This window comes from Nerophis lumbriciformis, linkage group LG04, assembly GCF_033978685.3.
Source record: "Nerophis lumbriciformis linkage group LG04, RoL_Nlum_v2.1, whole genome shotgun sequence".
NCBI lineage: Eukaryota > Metazoa > Chordata > Actinopteri > Syngnathiformes > Syngnathidae > Nerophis > Nerophis lumbriciformis.
This window is the reverse complement of record NC_084551.2, coordinates 19976619-19994804: the sequence shown is the minus strand read 5'-3', so window position 1 is coordinate 19994804 and position 18186 is coordinate 19976619. Positions and strand designations below refer to the sequence as shown.

The following is an 18186-nucleotide window of genomic DNA, read 5'->3' as shown; positions in this document are numbered from 1 at the left end:
TCTAAATTAAATCAAATGTAAGTTGTATAACAAAGTATGCTAACCTTGAATGGCACATTATAACAGCATTGTCACCACAAGTCACGACACGGTCGAAAACTGTTTGTCCTCCAATCGCCCTGCCCATGCTCACACCTGAACCCAATTTAAGGAGGCTGCCATGGTAACCCCACCATAGCAACAGTCCCCTCCCTGTCGACACTTCCTGGTTCTTAACAGGAAGTGGGCGGAGCAATCTGCCAAAGAAGGAAATACATCATGCTGAACCAAACAATCAATTAGAGAAAATAAAATAAAAACAATATAAACAAATAAGGAATTTTGGCTCCAACAACCTCCTTAATCACAAACTTTTATCGTTATTTAGCGACTCTGACATTTCCACTTAATATTATTGGGTCAGAGGGCACATGTACACAAACCTTTTTGCTTTACATCTGGTTTAAAATGTAGAAAAGATTATCACACCTGCAAGATAAGATATCTCATTAAAATACAAATGGTGTCCCCTCTATTCCAATTAAGTTATTTTCCAGGAACCAGAAAGTAAACTGCTAATTAACAATCAGAAGGACAACAAGAAAATATGGCGCTCCATGATGTATTTATTTAGAGATGCTATTTCAGTAGAAGCATTCAAGTCCAGCCATAAAACACATTTATGTACGCTAGCTTTTAAATAGACCCCTTTTTAGGCCAGCTGCTCTGCCCTTTTTCTGCTCTGTCCCCCTTCTCCTGCTTGGAGAGGATACTAGGTGGCCATGGATAATCCCTTGAGAGGTACCACTCTGGATGAAGTGCTAGCTGACCCGAGTTACCAATCTAACAATTCAATAATTATGCCCACTCGACATCCATTGCAGCCGATCACACCAGAAGGGGGTCCCTACATCTGCAGTCCCTTTTCAAGTTTTCTTCTTTTTCCCCAGCTGTGGTCTTTTAATTTGTTTCCCTGCCCAGATGTGGGTTTAGATCAGGGGATGTCTTTGTGAATTTTTGAAGCCCTTTGAGAGACGTGTGATTAAGGGCTTTATCAATACATTTTGATTGATCTTTTTTTTTTGCCATTTGATTTAACATTGAAACCATTCTTCCCTAATGTTGTTATACTGTCATCAACAATGTTTTTTTTTTTTTTGCTATTTGAGTCCTAAAACCTTTTTTTTTACATCATCAATTTTAAACAAGGAAGCGAGAAATAAATTCAAAAAGCGTTTTTCATGTTAACAGTTGAGCATGTCTCATTACCAGTGGCGTGCGTTACCCACCTGGGCCTTCAGTAATGTCCGACTTCAATGATTACCTCTTAAAATACCATCATTTATGTCACCATTGCTAGAGAAATACTATTCAGAAACACATTTAGGCACTACGCTGTATTGAATCACCTCAACAGTGTACAAAACAGGTTATTTTCTGGCGCATTTAAAAATCAATAAACCCGCATTAGCAATTAAAACATATCTTATGTGGTACTGTCAAAATTAAAACTGAAAAAACGTATTAATTGTGAAAAAATAAATAAATAAAATATCTGAACTCACAATTTGAAGAACCCATTTGAGCTTCTGGGGTTGGCCGACATCGTCTCAAAAGTTTCTCTTTAAATATCCTTCTTGAAAATGGCCTTGCTAATATATGTGTTGTCTTGTCTGATTATAAAATATGCAGAAGAGGCGTGTTGAGGCTGAGTTCTTAAAGTTTACTCCACAGCGTGCTCATCAAAAACACCGGCATGGCTACATTCAACGTAAACGGGCATACTGCGCATGCTCTTCATTACTGTGGCATGCTGGGTAATGGAGTTCTTTTGTTACCTAGCTCATAAAATCACAATATATATCTGCCTTAGGCCAGCTAGAAGGCTTTAGTGACAACAACTCATGATCTGATTGGCTATCCCAACTGTCTGTCAAATCTTTGTGTCCGTTCAATTACAGTGCACGGACGCCCGCATTGTTGATTCTGAAGACCCTGGCAGATTTCGTACAGCATGGCAACATAACCTACCTGAATTCTGATTGGATAAAAACTCTATAACCTAAAAACAACAGCACTGGAAGGAGCATAATAGGACATGAAGAGAATATGAATACTTTCAGATATTTAGGGAAGTAAATTAAAAAATAATTTTATCTTTAATTATGATCATGATTTCTGGTTATGTTAGGCCAGCAGAGAAGGCCTTGCTGGCCCTGATGGCACACCACTGCTCATTACTATTATAAAATACAATAACATAAACCAGCATTAACACACTGCAACATGCTCGTCAACATTGGCGTTGAATAATAAGGACAAATTCCTGGAAACCAGAGGAAACCCACACACTGCAGGCTGAAGGGAGCATGAGCGTGGACGAGGAAATAGACCATGGGTGAACAAAGCCAGGCAAAGCCAGGCAAAAGCAGATCACTGAACTGCAAACACAAACCAACAATGAACCAGTGTTGTCCCTCTGACGACGCTGGGCAAGAGAAGCCTCGTGATTGACAACCAGGAACAGGCGTGTCTGATTGTCAATCAGGTATAGGTGAGGTAACCAGTCACCTCAGACCAGAGGTGAAGTCACTGCAGGAAACAAGAACAGCACTGGACATAAAATAATTCAAAACACAGGGAAACCCAACGTAAAGATCATGACACCAGAATAGCAGTTGTCATTACTGATACCTGTGATTTTCTACGATTCTTGATACTTATTCGATAAAAATAAAAAACCTGAACCAATGTACTTTTAAATTCACTACTTTATTAAAAACTCTTTCAAACGGTCAAGTGTTTAAGCTCCCAGAGCTTCAACATCTTTTTGCACATCATTTAAACTGCAGTATCAGCTGCAAAGAGCAGTGACCTGTAACCTCCCAGTACAACAACACAATCAATACTGAGCTTATAAATATGTTCATAAACAACGATAGTCAACAATTTTAAATTCTAAAAAGAACAATATTGGCATGGAGCAGTGCCTCTAAGCTGCGTCTTCCTTCAACTTATAAAAGGGAAGCACACTCCCTGGGTTTGTGGTGGCGGATTTCCACTTGTGCGGCAAAATACTTTGCTTTTTGTAGCCGTATTTGATTACCGAATAAATGCATGATGCAAGAAACGATCATCTCTTTCACTTTTGATATAGATATAACAACCAAGTTGTTAAATTGGCAACACAGATCCCTTTTGCTGCGTTTTATTCTCTGCCAAACCAGGTGTTTGTGAAACAGAGTGACCATGCATACCATCACAGTGTCATAGGAAATTGTTTATGAGCGAGGGCGAACCGATAATAAAAACACAAATAAATAAATATGTCGGAAACAATTACTATTTTCTTAGGACAGCATGCATTCTTCTTCGACACTGACTGCCCAGGGCTCACGCCATACATCGGCATGGCTCGCAAAGGACAATATTTTGTACACTATTCAGTAATGACAATACTGGAAAAAGCAGGTATTTTTTGCGTGTTCAACTGGATTGTAAGCACTGTTTTAGGAATGATCTTATGCCAATTTAGTGAGTCATTATTTCAAACAGTGCCTCTGCTTATGATATTTTAACATATCCCCAATCTAAGTGTAAGAGTGAGCCCCACAGATGTATTCATAATGCTTTTCTAGACGACAATTGAACGCTAAAGCCCAAGGAGGCTTTACTAGTAAGCTCAATATAATTTATTCCATCAAAATAAAACCGGAATTCATTGGCTGACAAATCATGTGACGATCAATGTTTGGTGTTAGTCCACTATTTTAACTATAAAATATGCAGGCAGAAGGATAGTTGGCATTCATAGAAAATTCTAAAAGGAACACTTGGGGTGAATAAAGACCTTATTAATGATACATGTTGCGTTACCTGCCAGGTGCCACTCAGCGCTTTGCTCATCAGTCAGCAGATTAGGCCCTCATTCTAAGTTAGACCACCCAACAGGGCAATCAGGTAATCAACAAATCAGGGGGGGAAATGCATTATGCAGGATAAGGCCTTCCCCTTCTCAAATATGTGCAGTGTGAAGCATAAATTGACTCACGCCTGAACTGTCTTGAGAGCGTTCATAAAGATGTGCACAGTACGTAAGTGACTATCATATGTGAGCAGTGTGTACGTATACAAGCAGAACCTGGACTTATTTTCTCTAATACCCCCTTGTTTCATTCCTAGTTTGGTTTGGGTCCAGGTGGTTGGTGCTAATGTAGTCCAGATGGGAGACGCACAGCAAGAGAGTGGCCAAATTTTTCCAAAGTTTTGGTCAAACTCCGGGGCCGTGCTAATAAAAGCAGGAGAGATTTTCACAGTTCCGCAGACAAAACCTCGCATTCTTAATTCTCCAGGGAGACCGGAGAGCGAAAGGGGACCGCAATGTTAGACTTTGTTTTTATTAAAGCGAGGTGATTGACAGCTCAGAGAGAATTTTCCAGCATTAAACTGAGGGTCTTATTGGAGAGGACAGAGCCGAGAGCAGAGGGACCTGGCGAAGCACAGCAATGCTCTGGCAAGTTGCTACCGATGGAAGGCTTGGCCTCTCTTTGAATTCTCCCTACTCCCCATCCCCTCATTTCTTCCTGTCTCCAGCAGTTTGTACCTGCCTCCTTTAATGCTTGCCACATAATATATTTCCTGGTGGGCGTTTATATAAAAAGGTATAAACACCTGCTTGAGGCCATCAAGTGTTTTGTAAATGGTAACATCAATTAATGGAATAGGGTAAAACACTCTTGATGTGCATAAATTATATTGTGCTTGCATGCACCTGAGGCACCTTCAGGTGCAACACAACCTCTACCATCTCAACCATCTCTCAGTAGAAGCTCTAAGGTTCAACACAATAAATTCTAGAACTGTAGTTTATTTAAATGTAGTTTATAGTTTTGAAGGGGAATACAGTGGAAGCTCGATTTACGAACCCCTTAATGTACAGACTTTTCGATTAAATAAAAATATGTTTTGGTGTACAAACCTTGTCTCAAGGTAAAAACGTTAAACCGACCCATTGTGTGCCTCTCAGCGCAGCCATTCTTGTGCCCGGCAGCACATCCATTGTGGGCGGGCTGATCGATCTCTGGTGCTCATTCAGTCCACAGAGAACAGTGCTTCGGTTAGTACCACTGATAGTCACACACACACTAGGTGTGGTGAAATTACTCTCTGCATTTGATCCATCCCCTTGTTCCACCCCCTGGGAGGTGAGGGGAGCAGTGAGCAGCAGCGATGGCCGCGCTCGGGAATCATTTTGGTGATTTAACCCCCAATTGCAACCCTAGCGATGTGTGGTTTGAAACATTAGGAAATATCCAAAGCGTTGCTGCCACCGCCTTGCCCACCTCCCTTACGATACTCGCAAAAAAGATGAACCCACAAGGTAAAGTGGATTTTTTTTATTACCTAATCATTACAGCGACCTGGCTGTTAAAATTAAGGAGTTTTGTTATTTCAAACTGAGTGCACTGCAGGGATTGTGACATTGTGTGTGCTTGTGTGTCAGCAGGGCCGTTACAAATGAGCACAGTTCAGCTGGTTGTTGTTTTTTATAACTTTGTTTTAAACAGAACGTTGACCCATCACCACCTTGTTATGTTTATTTGATATACAGTCCTGTATAGTGCTTTATATTGTGTTCAAAGTGTACAAACGTTTCCTAAAATATGGACTTTTGTTGATGCCGGAGCGAGGTAAGTGAAGTGTCTTGCCCAAGGACACAATGGCAGTGACAAGGATGGCGGAAGCCGAAATCGAACCAGGATCTCAAGTAGCTGGCCCAGCCAGTCTACCATCTGAGCCACATCGTCCCACAACTGAGTAGGCTTTTCAGATTTCAGTCCCAGACATCAATAAGCTGCTTTATTAAATAAATATCTTTGGAGCACTTTATACAGTTTCATGTGAATTACAAATTCATTTTTCTCATTCATAATGGATAGACTTATTTCTACTAATACTGTTAGTCTTAGGAAATTACTGTTCTAGCAGATCTAGTTACTTTCACGCAGCTGTATTATGTGTCTACGGTTCAGGATAAGAGCTGATGCCCTCAGGTTTTCTTTTGAAATTACGAACATGTGGAATCCAGTCCAAGCCCGACATTAGAAACTAGTAATGGTACTGCAGTTGCTGACATCACCAGTGGGCTCATAATCACATTTGTTCTCATTTTTGCTTTTTTTTTTGTTCAAAGAGGACCAAACCTGCTTATTTCAGTGGCTTTTAAGATATTGGGTCCAAGTGGGGCACTGTAGTAATAGCAATAGTGAATAAAATACTGCATAATTGTCAAGGTTGTGCACAGGATAATCTGCATTCTTCTCCTCTTGGCAGAAACCTTTGGATTCCACAGCCTCCTTCCCAATCATACCTAGGCTGTTAGGATTGATCAGGGGTCGGCTCCAGCCCCTTACTACAGCTCAGAGCTGCATAGCAACACGCCCTTGTCAAATGAATGCGTGCTAATAGCAAAGAAGAATTAGATAAACTTGCATGAATATTGGAGAATCTGGTGTCCAACTGGGCCTTGTTCACAGAAACAGTAGAGGAGCAATGACCGTGGAAGGATGTCTTTAGCTTCCTGGAAAACAAAAAATATTCCCATTGCTTTCTTACTACAATTTATTTGGAAAGATCATGGAAATATACACAATTTTTCCACTCCAAAAAAATGTATGCAACACTGTTTTAAGTGCGCCAGAAAAACCAAGAGCACACTTCCGGCCTGTATAATAACATTGCTGTGTTATATCCTGTGTGACTAATAAGTGCTAATAAGATAAACATTTCAGAAGAACAGCTTACATGTTTATTGTTATCAGTTTGCACTGAAAGAAACAATATCTTAATGCAATTTGTAGTAATTGCAACACTAGTACACCATCACTTGCAATTATTTTCTTATTTGAAAATTGCACTTTTGAGACTCTCTAAAGTTGTGAAGAGAAACAACTAAGCACATTTGTACTTTGCAATCGACAGAGTGCACATCATATCAATTTGAATCGATCATGATTAATCGATTTAAAATTTTATGAAACAAAATCAAATTGATTTGGGAAATTGGCCATCATACCCAGCCCTAATTAGGAGTAGTATTAAAAATAAACCTGACTTTTGACCATTCAATACATTTTTATGTATTTTTGGTCATAGATTTTGTTGCGTTACTACATTTTAGACTACGTTTACACAGCAGGCCAAAGTGGCCCAAATCGGATTATTGCAAACTCAGTTTTTTTCCAGCTGACTGTTTACAGTGCAAGTAAAAGGTCATTTTTATCAAAGTCCAGTGTCCCCAGTGTGGCCTTAATACGGCCTTGACGTCACTTGCATTCGCAGTTCTATAAAGTGAAAACAAAGGAAGTTGACCGGATTCCATAAATGAACAAGGAAGTCGCTACTACTACTACAAAATATAATAAAAGTCTCCACGCTAAAAATTAGTGTAAGTAAAATAATGAATGAATGGATATATGTAGTGTAATATATTTGGCGGGTTCTAATCTTTTAATGGCTGTTCAGTAGAAGTGTCATGGACATCAGCATGGATTTACGTTAGTTTTATTTTTTAACTCACTTACGTAAACAATGTACGTAACATGTAAGCAAATGCGCCGCAGCGTCATTTCCGATACGCCCCATACACGTGTGCGTGCCTGAGGCAGCAACATTCGGTTTGGTTTTGTAGAAGTTTATTTTGAACATGTATAGTTTCAATATGATTCATCACATAATTGACATGTTTTCCTTTTTTTTTCTTTCCATGTACGAAAAGGAGTAGGAAGAAGCAACGCTTTTTTAATCTAACCCCGTTTCTACTTCATAGCAATTATTAACACGTTCCCTTCCACAACCGTTATATTCATAAATAGTTAAGTCAAGTTATGATTCACTAATGAGATGAATAGTAAGTTATCAACAAGTTCATGACGTTTTTAGTTTTTTTCTGTGTACTTTGTGAACACTTGTATCTTGAACAACCTCTTAAACTGCATCATATTAGTATATTATTTGACTTTGTATTTCAATCCCACTTACTGATATGCTAAAGGTCTTAAGTGTTGTACGTGCATTTTTCTCTAAGGATACATTTCTCCTCTTTTGTTGAGAAGAATTGTTGTATATTCTATTGTTGTACGTTGGGTAAAGGGTGGGTCAGAGGGCCTTTGAGTCTTTTTTGTGATGATCCGTTGTTTAGTTCTGTTTCAGCACCCTTTTTGGGCTTCCTTTGTTGCCATGGGTGCTGATTATTGTCACCTGCCTCTGATTAGTGGTTGGAACGCTCACCTGCTCCTGGTCACTAATCAGAGAGCTATTTATTCCTGCCTCTCGCCACACTCGGCCTGGCTGTTTTACGATGGTAATCCTAGCGTCTTGTTCCTGTGATTAGCTTTTCTATCGCTTCCCGTGCCGTCGGCGCATTCCTATTTTGGTATTCTTGCCTTGTTATGGTAATAAACCATCTTTCCTACCTGCACGCTGCTTCTGAACTTCCATCTGCATCTTGGGGAAACAACCAGTGCATAACCATGAGACCCCGACGTAACATTTTTGTCCGAAAAAGGGCCCTCCAAACTGTGGGGTGTTACGCTTTTACTCCAGAGGAGAATCCAAGAAATACCAGCGGGGCCAACATACAAAAAAGGTCCATTTAATGTCACCAAAGAGCGAATGATAACAAAAGATGATGATCCAGGTCGGATGGGCCAGGATAATACAAGCCTGCAAACTATGCTAGACTAGGAGGGGGGGAACAAAAGACAATACCACTGGCGGGAGACAGTCAGTGGCACAAAAAGTGCAAATAAAACAAGTAACAAACAAAAGCAGACCACAAGTGGAAAACGGGAGGGTTGAGCACTCAAAAATACAACATTACAGAATAGAGAAGTCACAAAAATAAACTCAACAAGCAGCAGGACTGAAAGTAAGCTGAATTGGCGTGGAATAACGTGAAAAGATCCTGCACCAACAGATGGGTGAAATCAGACTAGTTAAGTAATCTATAGATGTATTAATAATGATGATTTCAGTTAAATTAAAAGACCAACATTTTTTAATTATGACTCTGTTTTGAGTGTCCACTATGCCCTGTTAATATAATGAGTAAATATATATTTATATACTGTAATTATATATATCAAAATATATTCCTATTCCAATAATAGTTAGACTAACTATACTTATCTATTGCTAAAAAGGCCATATAACAGCACTATTTGAGCATGCAAGCTAATACCCATGATTATTATCCGTTATTTTCTCTTGCAGCATGACGTTATTGGTAATAAAATACATTTAAGCACTCATTTTAATGCAGCCGAAGTAAGACAACTATTTCAGATGAATAGACCAGGATGACTTGAGAGTATTTAAAAATGATTGTGACAAAAAATAATCTGATATTGAATACAATGTATTATCATCGAACATATATGTTGTATACTTTTTAATTGAAAAAATGTTGTTACTACAGTCTTGTTACAAATAACAAACGCTCACCTGGATCTAAATGTTAAGTTTGTCCCTCACCAGCAAATGTGCTGCTTGCTGTTTAAATGGCTTCTGTAGTGTACAACACAAAATGGCACAAATGTCATCTCTTCATGCATTGTAACTGTGAAGTACTTTTTCTACATTCAAATCGTATTTATTCATGAGTAAAACATAGATAATGAGAATAAATTGCCCTGCAATCATATTCCAAAACTGAACAACGTACATGTTTCTTCACGGCAAGGCTTAGGTAAACACAGTATCACCTCCTCCTCTGTAGCAGCATCTCCTTGTGTGCCTGTTGTTGCTGCAAATATATTTTGATTGCATTTAGAACATCGCAAATAGTATCCATTTTTTTGTTTAAATAATAGCTTATATTGCAGCCAAATGAGCCAAGAACTACAGAAATACAGTTTAAATTTGCATTAGCAACTTTTTCACAAATCATGCATTTCTGGAGTTTCTGCTTTACAGATGTTGCTTACCAGTATTTGCTTTCTGTTTACTTAAGAAGTTCACCCGATTGACCTTAATTAATTATCGTATGCGAACAACTCTTGCTGTCCCTGAATAAGAATAACAGCAACAACAGCCTGTTGCTGTTAGCCCGTATAAGAAAAACCCTAATGCTAATGCAAAAAATTAATTAGCTAAATGTACATAAATACCTCTGCTTTAAGACCATATTTCCTCCTCCTTCTTCCTTCACTTTATATGCCAGAGCGGATAACGTTAATGTCCCTCTTTTCATCGTAAAATATTATCAATCAGATAAAATGCAGCAGTTTCAGCAGGTTCACAGCGTAGGCGGCAGGTAGCAAAGACGTCACGTCAAAGTCATATTTTTTTTTTTTTAAAGAAAACGTGAATAAAACGAAAATTAAGTGTACAATATACAAAGATTTTCATTTCCGTATTTTTTTATTTTGGTATTTCTTTTTTTCTGCAATTTGGCGCCCTCTCCTAAGGACGGTGCCCCAGGCCTGTTTCGCCTGTCACTCTATACTTTGGCTTTAATCAGTCCTCCACTCGCCGTTTACAACTAATCCAATACGCAGCTACATGCCTGCTCACAGGAACAAGAAAACATGAGCACATCACTCCTGCACTGGTTTCTCTCCAAAGGCTGCCTGTTGTTTTTTGGATTCTTTTAACATTTTATAATTTGTCTTTAAATCACTCCGTGGGCTGGCTCCACCATATTTATCTGACTTACGTATTTGGTACACCCCAGTCAGAACTCTAAGATGATCTCACCAGTACTTTTTAGAGTGCCCAAGGTCGAAAATGAAGACCAGAGGAGACATAGTTTTTGCGGTAGCAGGCCTTAAACTCTGGAACTCTGAATCTTAGAGCTGCTACCTCCCGAGACAATTAAAATTTCTTTAAAAACACATTTATTTGCGCAGGCATTTAAAACAAGCTGAGCTGGACGTATTTATGGACATTTTTATGTTTTTATCCATACTTTTTTACTATTCTTATGGATGTTCTTAATTTTATTTTATTTACAGTGCTTATTTTTTAAGTATATATAGAGCTAATTTGTTTTTTATTGATTACGTTGTCTTTGGAGGTGGGAGGAAGCCGGAGTACCCGGAGGGAACCCACGCAGTCACGGGGAGAACATGCAAACTCCACACAGAAAGACACCGAGCCCAAGATCGAACCCAGGACCTTCGTATTGTGAGGCACATGCACCTGGGGATAGGTTAATTGTCAACACTAAATTGGCCATAGTGTGTGAATGTGAGTGTGAATGTTGTCTGTCTATCTGTGTTGGCCCTGCGATGAGGTGGTGACTTGTCCAGGGTGTACCCCGCCTTCCGCCCGAATGCAGCTGAGATAGGCTCCAGCACCCCCAGCAACCCCAAAAGGGACAAGCGGTAAAAAAATGGATGGATGGATGATTGGGTTGTTTTGCTGTGTTTTGGACATAGAATGTTCTGGACTTAATGTCATTTTTATTCTTTTTCTATTTTGTTGCCTTTTACCTTTCTGTTTTAATCTGTACAGCACTTTGGGGCAGCAGTGGCTGTTTTTAAATTGTGCTATATAAATAAACAAACCTTGACATTTACATTTTTTTGGTGTTGTCAGAATTTGCTGCTGTGCCCCTGTTGATGGATAGCACCCAATTTCGCTGTTGCCTTTGAAAACAATGGCAATGAAGAGATTCTATTATTTTATATTTTATTCTAAGATCATCAAAAATATTTGAATTTTTTAGAGTTTAAATTCAAGAGTAAAAGGGAATTTCTCAACGGGTATCCATATCGTAAAAAAGTATAGTAATTACTGGATTGGAACAGGCTTCAGCTCAGCCTGGAATATCTTTTCCAGACAGACATTAATTCCGAGTCTAGACAATCAGAGGATACCATACTGATGAATGTGGAAAACTGAGCAGAATAACAATGAATGAGACCATCGGGAAGCAAGGCACTCTGGATAAATTGAGAACAACAGCTTTGTTGGCAGGATCGCCTTCAACCACAGGCTCTGCTGCGTGAAAAGATTCTTAACTAGCTGGTAGAAAAAAGAAACAAGACATCTTGCAAAGTGTGCAATGATGATTGATGATCATATGAGTGAGAGACACTGGAATGTATGGAAGTGAGTAAGTGGCTAGAGGCACACACACACAGACACACACACACACACAGACACACACACACACACGCACAGACACACACATAACACTGCTCCCTCCTGATGGTCATCAGGAGGAAATGTCTTTTTAACAAGCAATTAAAGGTGATATAAGCTGGGAGCAAACAGGAATGTTCACAAGATGTAGAAAAAGAGGAGAGATAGAAGGATGTACTGATGGAGGTGGAGTCAGCATTCGACACTTTCACAGGTGTGCACATCAGGGGGATTGCAGAGGAAGGAGTTTTCTGTTGGTGTGCGTGTGTGTGCGTGTGTGTGTGTGTGTGTGCGTGTGTGTGTGTGTATGGAGCAGCCAAAAGTGGCCACCTGTCTTTGCCTCATTGTAGTTTTAGTGTTTCCTTTCATCCGGCCCTCAGCAACACAGCTCCCACTCGGAGCAGTTAGCCTCCCGCCGAGAGTGAGCGTGTGTGTCTCAGTGTGTGTGCGTGTGTGTGTGTGTGTGTGTGTGTGTGTATGTCTGCGTGTTTGCATAGCACTGATCCCAGTTGGCTTGGAAAGACGAATGCTCCTAAAGGTGCATTTCGCTCCTTCCTGCACGTTTTATATCTTTGTTCTTTTTGGTTTATTGAGACAGTTTGAGTGGAGGCAGGAAGTTGGCCATCAAGCCTACAGAGCAGGAGAGTACACCGGAGGAAACGTATGCTCTAAAGTCAACAAGGTTATGCTCCACGAACATCCCAGCTGCCAATCCATCATTAATTAATATATCATACTCAATGAGTACCATGCACTGGACTGCACTTTTGAATGAGATTCTCAGGGAAAACCTATAATCAGTGCAATATTGCAAGGAACTTTAAGTTCAGTAAGTACCAAAGAACACATTATTTTGCTTTTGGCAATTTGCGTATTCTATTTTGGAGCACCGCAACAAAAAACAGCTTCAAAAAGAAGGATGAACAACGAATAATAAATGTTTTATTAAAGTGAAGTGTGAAGTGAATTATATTTATATAGTGCCTTTCTCTTGTGACTCAAAGCGCTTTACATAGTGAAACCCAATATATAAGTTACAATTAAACCAGTGTGGGTGGCACTGGGAGCAGGTGGGTAAAGTGTCTTGCCCAAGGACACACGGCAGTTACTAGGATGACGGAAGCGGGGATCGAACCTGGAACTCTCAAGTTGCTGGCACGGCCGCTCTACCAACCGAGCTATGCCGCTCCAAAAATATTAGTATTCAATAAGCTACTTGTTTTATTCATTTGATAGGGAAATCATAAAACAGGTACTGAGAAAACAAACACTTTTTTTTTGTTGCCCCCCACCCCAAAAAATACAAAAGAAAATTACAAAAAAATTACAAAAGTAAAATAATAACACCCCGTCCAACTCCCAGTCCTACATTTCAGTCACAGTGGGTAGCAATGTACTGCCTTCCTCTTCACCACAAGCAGATAGACAATCACACTAACATAGTAAAAGGGAAAAAAAGTAACAACAACAATAAAAATCACAAACATACAAAGAAGTGTCACTGAATAAAAACAACAACAACAAAAATAGAGTTGAGGTAAGTGAAAAGGTTCATTGTCAACAGTGTCACATTTATCCTATAGTGTCTTTAATTTAGCTATGTAACTAATGATGCAGCTCCAGGTCAAGTCAAATTGTTTTGGTGTACCACTCAGATTATATTTAATTTTCTCTAAATCTAAGAACAACATGAGGTCCTTAAGCCATAAGGAGGCCTTGGGGGCAAACTGTGATTTCCACTCCAATAAAATCCTTCTACGAGCTATTAATGATGCAAAGGTGATATTATCACACACACTACGTGTGGTGAAATTTGTCCTCTGCATTTAACCCATCCCCTTGTTCACCCCCTGGGAGGTGAGGGGAGCAGTGGGCTGCAGCGGTTCCGCGCCCAGGAATCATTTTTGGTGATTTAACCCCCAATTCCAACCCTTGATGCTGAGTGTCAAGCAGGGAGGTAATGGGTCCCATTTTTATAGTCTTTGGTATGACTCGGCCGGGATTTGAACTCACAACCTACCGATCTCAGGGCGGACACTCTAACCACTAGGCCACTGAGTAGGTAGAACTGGAGCCCATTTCCATACATAGCCGGTGTGGATAAAGGGATATAAACTATTATTTTGCTGACTTTAATACATATTTTTGTCACCATGGTCCATGATTACTTCGAAACTGATGCGGTTAACAGTATGGGCAAAAATATAAAAGAATCCCTGCTCTTCCGTAGACACCATAACTTGTATTTCATCATGCTCTTTCAGCATTTCCTCAAGTATCCTGAGGAAAACATCACTAGAAGAGGACGCAATATTGAATAGTGGCAGGTTATTTTGTTTTACTCTCGTTTTTAAGTCTGCTTTTGGTAAAATTATAGCTCCAAGTTACACTCGCTTTGTCTGTCCCACTTTGTGAGAGTCCATTTGAATGGAGAGGTCTATATTGTCCTCATATTCCGATCATTTGGAAATGGATGCAGGCTGACCCCTTCTTTGGTTGTATTGCTACAGCCTGCCACAGCCATATTTGCTAATTCCCTTAAAAATTTTGCGCGGAAATATAGTTATTTAGGATGAAGATGCTACCAAAACTCATACTACACAATATGAAACAAATGTGAATGTTGTTAGCATTAGAAGGGCCCTTTAAGGTTTGCACATGTATTACGGTACAGTGACACTACCTGAGATCCGCGTGGACCCACATCAAAGCAGTAGGACTAAATACTTAGTTGTTATCAAATATACTTTGATGATATAAATGGGAAAAACGTATTCTGGCAATAAACATAATTCTTTATTGCCTGTCTGGTTTTAGTAAATCAATCGGGTTTTCCATAGACAAGTTCTGTTAGCTTCAGAAGACAGTTGGATGAGGAAGGAAAGAAAAAACGTGACGTGCAGGCCGCAATCATGCATTTAGGATTTGGTGTTATTTTTCTTCTTACCAGAGGGAAGTTGAATGCGTAATCATCTGAGTGTGTTACAGTTTTCCATATTAATCATGTTTTTAATATTGTTTCATTGTTGAAATGAACTTAGCAGCATCTCTTTTACTTCCTCAGCAGCCAGATTTCCATGAGGGCATCTTCTTTAGAGACCATTTTATTGTTATTAAGCCTGCCAATCGTCCACCTCCGGTTCACCTTAGTCCAAAAACGCCCACTGAAATACGCAACAACCGTCTGCCCCTCAGCTGATCTGTTTTCATCACAGTAAAAAAATCAGAGATCATTAGACCGCTAAACTGTATCACAGATCCAGTAAAGTCTACACGTATGTGCATGTGTCCATTTATTTATGCACGCACGTTCGTCGGCGCGCACACGGTCATCTGTGTGCGTTTGTGTGCGCGTGTAGGCGTAGGGGAATCTGATCTGGTCTATGTGTGGGAGGAAACGATACACCCCCCCCCACCCCCCCTTTTTGCTGCTCAGACAGACGGCCTGTTAGAGAGATCAGACTCTCAGACCAACTGAACTAGAAGCCATTAGGATGCAATCGACATCAGCGCTTTTTGTGGTCACTCAGTGCACTGTCTGTGTGTCATCGCTTCATAACACAACAAAAGGGCCTGCTAAAGTGTCAGTATAGAGCAGTGGTTCTCAAACTTTTTCAACCAAGTACCACTTCAGACAACACTTGGCCCACCAAGTACTGTCATAAAGACCAACTTTAAAATACAGTAGCATAGTAGGCCTAAGCGTTCATTGAAAACAAGGCAGAGGTTTTATTTCAACAAGTATATTTAATATTTTTGGCCACTTTAACATTACACACAGTTTGAACAGCAACACTGTGTTGTATATAGGAAAACATGTTTTTAGTACTTTTTAATTTTATTTCTATTGTAACGGACGGGCTCCTATGTAATGTTATGTTTCACATGTAGTTTATTCCAAGATGTATTACAATACGTGGAGCTTTCTCTGCCAATGTTTGCCTTTGTGTACATGTGTTCTGCGTGTTGATTGGCTGGGTGTTGATGTCACATCCGGAAAAGTTTGCTGCCACTCGCTGCTGGCTAAGTACTACCTTTCTATCTGTATGCTTTTAATTGTTTTACAGCTTTCTTTATCCATCCATCCATCCATTCATTTTCTACCGCTTATCCCTTTCGTTTATTTCTTCTAAAACATATTTAGTAGCCTTATCAAACTTGCAAAGCACCCACTCTCTGTTAATTATTATTTGCAAAAAAAAATAAAGTTTATGAGTTTGAACATCAAATATATTGTCTTTGTAGTTCATTCAATTGAATATGGGTTGAAAAGGATTTGCAAATCATTGTATTCCGTTTATATTTACAACTTACACAATTTCCCAACTCATATGGAAACGGGGTTTGTACTTACGTATAAAATACCAAACGGTCTAGCTCCATCCTAGCTTGCTGATTGTACTGTACCATATGTCCCGGCCAGAAATTTGTGTTCAAAAAACTCCTGCTCATTAGTGATTCTCACATTATTAACTGTACCTACGCGGCATCCATTGCACCGGTCAGCCAGGGGGGCGGGGCGGTCCCAACTTCTGCGGTCCCTTCCGAGGTGGGAAAGGGCGGAAGTAAGTAGAGAATCTGGATAAACATTCAGTTCCCACCCGTGCTGAGTGATAGAAATGACTAAGTAAGACAGTTCGGTTTGTGTCCTGATTGTTTGTTTGGGTGTCGACTTACGGCCTATAGTAGTCGGATTGTAACCGCTTCCATTGAAAGCTGATAAACCCTTGACATTGGCTCGAGTCACGTCATTACAATATTTATGTAGCAGTGTTGAGTTCGACTGGTACAACTTTTATTTCTCACATTGTCTTTTGTACTTTTTTGTTCCGTGAAACTAAAACAAAAACACATTCCAAAACCATTACTATAATCTCTTGACATAATATCACAGTCATCCAACACTTCACAAATCCATCCATCCATTTTCTACCGCTTGTCCCTTTCGAGGTCGTGGGGGGGTGCTGGAGCCTATCTCAGCTGCATTCGGGCGGTAGGCGGGTTACACCCTCGACAAGTCGGCACCTCATCACAGGGCCAACACAGCTTGAGAGACAACATTCACACTCACATTCACACACTAGGGCCAATTTATCGATAATCAAATGTTGACGTTTTAAACACATATTCAAAATTAACCTCCACTTGAATTCAATATATTAATCACTTTTCTTTAAAATCACAACATTGGAAGAACTTTGAATGACTTCAGTGTCACGCACACTCATGTAACTTTTTAACCCGGACTATATGACACGCCAGTAATATGTTTAAGCCACATACCTCTCTTCACCCACCGAGGGAGCAAACTGGTTGTTTGATGATCCTTGTTGAATGACGACATCCTGTACTTCCTTAGACCAACTGCCCTCAGTGACGAAACAAAAACAAGCTCACATAAGTATTAGGCTTATGGTACTTCTATTTTAACCTTTATTGATACACATTATACTTACTTTAGCCATCTGCTGTCCTGACCAGAGCCTGCTTGTGCATGTTGACTAGTGTGGCGAAACTGGCATGTCAAACAGGCGTGTGACTATTTATCTTCTTCCTTTAACTCTATGGCAGAGTGGGCAAATTAAGGCCCGGGGGCCGCATGCTTTTCAATCTCGCCCGCCGGATATTCCTAAATAATTTTTTTAGGTCTTTAAGATGGAAACTGTAGCTGCCATTATGATGTGCAGTGATGTTTTCAAATGACCGTAAGTCTTGAACTGTACAAAAGTATTTTAATGGTTGGAATCTGTGCTTTTGCATGATATACTAGTTACTATGGTAATCTAAGTCACAGCCGCTCAGACGAGGCAACAAGCAGTGTGAGTGGGGAGCGTTTCCACAGAGTGTTTCTAGAGCGGCTAGCCTGAAATGCGGGTGTCAGGGACAGATGCGGAAGGAGATTTTTACAACAAAGTTCTAAAGCTTTGTGATGTATCAGATTGTAGGTGGGTTGTAAAATATGTTTATCGAGAGGGGGTGTGACGTTCATATGTTGTCAATATTCAGTGTTTTATCACTCATAGTTAATATTGTTATCTCGCATTTTTTATTTTCATG

The 18186-nt window shown here is 39.8% G+C and overlaps 1 long non-coding RNA gene across 1 annotated transcript; it reads right to left on the bottom strand.

Moving 5' to 3' along the window:
- Window positions 1–5745: 5745 nt before the first annotated feature.
- On the bottom strand, window positions 5746–17636 carry LOC133592318 (uncharacterized). Its single transcript, XR_009814535.1, has 3 exons — window positions 17586–17636; window positions 17413–17498; window positions 5746–6559 (listed from the first exon to the last, which is right to left on the bottom strand). It is a non-coding gene; the product is annotated as an uncharacterized lncRNA (long non-coding RNA).
- Window positions 17637–18186: the final 550 nt, after the last annotated feature.